This window comes from Pteropus medius, unplaced genomic scaffold (assembly GCF_902729225.1).
Source record: "Pteropus medius unplaced genomic scaffold, Ma_sr-lr_union100, whole genome shotgun sequence".
Lineage (NCBI taxonomy): Eukaryota > Metazoa > Chordata > Mammalia > Chiroptera > Pteropodidae > Pteropus > Pteropus medius.
In genome coordinates this window covers 7237611-7243236 of record NW_024344253.1, presented here as the reverse complement: position 1 = coordinate 7243236, position 5626 = coordinate 7237611, and the positions used below count along the sequence as shown (strand labels likewise).

The following is a 5626-nucleotide window of genomic DNA, read 5'->3' as shown; positions in this document are numbered from 1 at the left end:
CCTCCAAGCAACTACTCACTCAGCTGTTGACTATGACATTGGCCCCAAGCTCTCCCCCATCACTTCAGAATGTGTGTATCTGAAAAGGAATCTCTTCCCTGCAAAACTGACTGCCTTGTTTGTGTCACTGATGCACAATTGCCCCAGGCACTCCGCCTGAAACCCACAGTCTGAGTATGACGGAGTAGCTTTCTCTAACCATCCTCCAACCCCTGCAACATCACTGACTTCCCCATTGGGTTCCCCCATTTCGGTGGCAGTACTGATCTTTTAGTACTTTGATGTGTTTATCTCCCTTTTAGATAATTCATTCCATAAATATTTATTAAGTACTGATTTTATGCCAGGCCCCACAGATCAAAGATTAATAAAGTACGTCCCTGCTCTCAAGGAACTCAAAATCGAGAGGAAAAGACAGATATCTGTCCAATAACTAGAATAGAGTGCAAAGCCTATGGGAACACGGGTGTGGACAAGGCGGGGTGGTGGCCCAAGGAAGAGAGGGATCACATGAATGGACTGGAAAAAGAGTCTCAGAGGAAGAAATGTTTTACCTGGGTGTTTTATTTTCAGATATTTAAAAGATTTTTCTCTCAATAAAACTCATGTTCCTTGTAGAAATCTGAGGATACATAAATGAGCAAAGAGATGAAAATGAATATCAACCAGAATTCCATCACTCAGAAGTGAGCATCATTAAGAATTGAGGTTAATACTCTGGTCTTTTTTCTATGCACATTTCTAAAGCAAAACTGAGCCATACTGTATATTTTAATTTTATAGTCAGCTTTATTTTCTTTATTTTTATGCCACAGCCATATTCTTGTGTTATGAAGTAGCCCGATACATCATTTTGAATGACCATATGCTATTCCACAGGGAAGATGCCATTACTGATTTGACCATTTCTCTATTTGGGGGTACGTGGGTTCTTTCTAGTTGTTCATGATTAGAAACATGAACTGGGTCTTAAAAGGACCTAAGTATAGGTGTTGCAAGTGCCAATGGCCTTCAGAAGTGTCCTGAGCAGGTACAGAGGCAGAGAGGCCAGGTGGGGAGCAAGAGGAGTCAGGGGTACCAGGGCAAGGCAAGACAGTTTGCAATAAACATTGTCAATGAAGCCTGGAAAGTGTCCCATGGGAAAGTCAGAAGCTGTAGCTGCTATGGGGAGGGAGATTTTAAAGGCACTGAGTCAGCAGGCAAGGCAGAGAGAATAGCTAGGAGGCTATAAACAACCAAAAGTCCAGGAAGAAATGAAGATTATCCAAAGGCTGTGAGAAGGAAGAGGAGGACCAACCTGAGAATGGCATCTCCAGGTATCTGGTTTATATTTAAACAATGTGCCTTTTGATAATAATTTTTTAAGTTTTTCTTCCAGTCCCTCTGACATAAGATTAAAGATGGCAAATGTCGACCAAAACAAAAAGTTAAAAAAATGTATTATGCAATTTCCCCAAACTAAATAAATGTTTTAAAAAATTAAATAATCAAACTTTTAAGTGATAGGTTTTTGGAAACATTGTAGCATGTACACGTCTAGAGCTATTAAAGCTAAAACTACACTAAGATTTTTGGGATACTCTGTAATACCTTTACATCCTCAGAAAACTCTGTGGTGGGAAGTTTTGTCCCTTTCTGGCAGCAGAGGAGACTGAGTGAGGCACAGAGAAGTGGAATTCACATGTAGACAGCTGGCTTGAGCCTCTGCTCCTCGCCTCTGCACGGCTCTGCAAACTTGGGGGGAAAGATGAATTAACTTGGAGACATAATGTGATGTATTGGACCAAGGTGCTACTCAGCTGTTGAGGTGGCAATATCTGGCAAGAAAATACAGATGCCAGTCTGGAACTTGTAAGAGAATTTGAATCATCAAACTCTGGCAGTAGATAAGATCACGAAAGTAGTGTGTGCAAATGGAGACTTTAAATTGGTAGAAATTACATGAGGCAGTCCTCCCTAACACTCCTCAACAAAGCCCATCATCCTCTGTCCACAAGCTACAAATGTTTCCTCCTGGGACATTCCCCTTTGCCATCTCTCTCCTGGGGCCTCTCTCTGTGGTCCAGGAAGAAGACAGGGTCCCATGCAAGCCAACCTGGACTGCAGTATATATAGTCATATACAACATTCCCATCACAAAATTGTCTTTAAGCTACCTATCCCAGGCTCTGTTTCTTCCTCCCATCTCCTCTTTTCCTTTCTGGTCACTGGGACTCCAGAATATCTGTGCCAAAGGAAGAAAGGTATGCCTGCATTGAAGGGAAGGAAGGCTGTCCAGAACACCAAGCTCCTCCTCTGTGCCAGGCCTTCTGCTGGGCACTGCATATTAAAAAGATAGAAAATATCTGCCCCTGATTTCAAGGAACTCCTAGACTGAGGCAGAAATGGACTCACAAAATGAACGCTTCAGTATAGTATGGCAAGGACTATACAATGAGGAGCTCTTCAGAGGAAGGGTGTCAGGAGCAGAGGGGGAGTCGGGGATGCTGGTCAGTCCTGGAAATAGTACTGCCCATTGCAACCTAGCACTCAGAGGGGCAGAGCCTCACTGTGTTGCACAGGGCTGTGCACCTAAGACCCTGCACACACAGGTCACTTCTCTCCTGTCCCTCTCTCCCTCCCTCAGGTCCAGCTGGGTCCCATTCACAGATGCCTGCTGGCAGGTTTTCTTCACCATTCTCAAAGGCACTGGAAGCCTGCAGGAGCTGGACCTGAGTGGAAACTTTGTGAGCTGCTCTATAATACAGAGTCTTAGCAAGGACCTGAAATGCCCTCATTGCCACCTGGAGACCCTAAGGTGAGTCTGGCCTGGGTTCTGTTCTGAAACAGGGATGGACAGGCAATTCAAGCTAAAATCTGAGTCTAGGATGGGGATTGGTCTTTGTATTCGACAAATATTCATTGATCTCCTCTCTGGCCATGCACCGTTACAGTTGCCAGGGCTACTATCATAAATGGACAGGATTCTTCTATCATAGAGCTTGCAAGAAATTGATATTAATCAAGGTGTAATTAGAGGTCTAGATGAGGGCCTCCAAGGGAAAACTCCCTTAAGAGAATTAAATTTGAAGGAGAGCTGAGGAAAACAGAAGATGTACCTAAGTGAAGCAAAAGAGAAGAAAATCCCAGGCAGAGGGAACAGCATGTATGAAGACCTTGTGGCAAAAGGGAGGATGGGTAGCTGTGGAAATGAAAACAGGCCAGAGAGGCTGGAGGATGGAGAACAAAGGAGTGACATGAGGCTACAGAAATCAGCAGAGGCCACACCATGCAAGGTCTCATGGGCCCTGTGGGAATTTGAGTTTTTGCTCCTAATGTAATGTGATTTTAAGCAGAGCTTAATAAGATTGATACATTTTCAAAGTAGGAACAGCCTGCAATGTGCAAAATGGATTGGAGGAGAGCAAAAGTAGAGGTTGGGAAACCATTCATAGGAAAGTTTCAATAGTCCTTGTAAAGATGGTGAGATCTTGGAATAGGAAAATTATAATAGTTTCTGCAAGAGCTGATGATATTTTGGACTACAATGTTGGCCATGGAGATGGAAAGAAGTGAATGAATTCAAAAGATCTACAAAAAAGTAAAAATCAGACTCGATAATGGATTGGATTTATAGAGAAAGTGAGATAAAGATATATAGGACAACCTTAGTTCCTGTGGGAACCTTAAATGTATGTATATTATTAGGTAAAAGAAGAGAATATGAAAAGGCTATCTACTGTATGATTTCAATGATGTGATATTCTAAAAGAAAAAAAACTATGGTGACAGTAAAAAGATTAATGGTTGCAAGGACTTAGCAGTGAGAAAAGGATGAATAAACAGAGCACGAAGAATTTTTAGGGCAGTGACTTCTGTATGGCACTATAATGGTGGATACATGTCCTTATATATCTGTCAAAAACAATCGAATGTATACCAAAAAAAATGTAAATTGTGTAATGTAAACTGGACTTTGGTGATTATGTGTCAATGTAGGTTTACTAATTATAACAAATGTACCACTCTGGAAACAGATGTTGATAATGGAGGAGTCTGTGCATGTGGGGGCAGAGGTACATAAGAACTCTCCATGCTTTTGCACAATTTTGCTGTGAATCTAAAACTGTTCTTAAAAAGTCTATTTAAAAAAAGGAGAAAATTTGGAAGAGGGGGAGAAGGAGAAGGAGGAGAGGAGGGGGAGGGGGAGAAAGAGGAAAAGGAAGAGCTGCCATCATGAACAACACAGTAACTATCTGGACCAGGAGGTTCATGACCAATAGACTACATCAGCGGAAACAAATGGTCATCAGCATCCTTGATTCTGGAAAGGGAACAGTACCTAAGACAGAAAATTATGAAAAACTAGCCAAAATGTACAAAACCACACCAGGTGTCATCTTTGTATTTGGATTCTGAATCCATTTTAGTGGTGGCAAGACAACTGGCTTTGGCATAATTTGTGATTCCTCGGATTATGCAACGAAAAATGAACCCAAACATAAATTTGCAAGACATGGCCTGTATGAGAAGAAAAAGACCTCAAGAACACAGCAAAAGGAACACAAAAACAGAATGAAGAAAGTTAGGGGGACGGCAAAGGCCAATGTTGGTGCTGGCAAAAAGTGAGGTGGAGATTGAACAGGAATAAAGATTCATCAGTAACTTTGTGGTGACTGAGCAGATTTTTCATGAGAGGATTAATAAACTAACTTTTATGTGAAAAAAAGTGGAAGAGGAATATAAAGGAGCTCAAATCAATAACTTAAACTTTCATCTTAAGAAACTTAAAAAAAAAGGGAGCAAACATTACTGAAAACAGAAGGAAGTAAATAATAAAAACTAGAATGGAAATAAATAAAACAGAATTTTTAAAAAGTACAGAAAATAATGAAACCAAAAGTTAGTTCTTTGAAAAAATCAACAAAACTGACAAATATTTAGCTAGATTGCCTAGATAAAAAGAGAGAGGATTCAAATTACCAAAATCAAAAATGAAACAAATGACATAACAATTGACCTCATAGAAAAACTTAAAAAGAACTTTAAGGGAATATTATGAAATATTGTAATCCAACGGATTAGATAACCTAAATGAAATAAACCATTTTCTAGAAAAACACAAACTACTAAAACTGACCCAAGAAGAAATAGAAAATCTGAATAAACCAGAATTAAAGAGATTGAATTAGTAAACAAAACCTTCCTACGAAGAAAATTCCAGGCCAAGATGGCTTCAATGATTAATTCCACTAACATTTAAAGAAAAATTAGGAGAGGAAAAAAATGGCATAGATGATAGAGGCTCTGTTCATCCCTCTGATGACCAAATCAAAGTTGTGACGGAAACAAGGAACAAACAGCAAGGAAAAATTGCCTACGACCTATATGAACAAGCCATACAACTAGGGAGAAATCTAAGAAATCACCGTGCAATGACAGAAGGCAGGACGGGACGAGGACGTGAGGCTGCCTGGCCTCGAGCAGCTGAGTGAAACAGAGGCTGCGCAGTGGCAGACGTCTCTTAAAGGGACTGTGCCAGCAAGCGGACTTTCACGTTGATGGACCTGCTCGCTCTGAGCACCAGTGCCAATTTGACTGCACTCGAGGAGCACCAGGGACTTACAGGGGGACACTGAGTTGTCAG

At 40.9% G+C, this 5626-nt stretch overlaps 1 pseudogene; it reads left to right on the top strand.

Annotated features, from left to right (window-relative positions):
- Window positions 1-4160: 4160 nt before the first annotated feature.
- Window positions 4161-4803, top strand: LOC120607901 (40S ribosomal protein S24-like; annotated as a pseudogene).
- The last annotated feature ends 823 nt before the right edge of the window (window positions 4804-5626 follow it).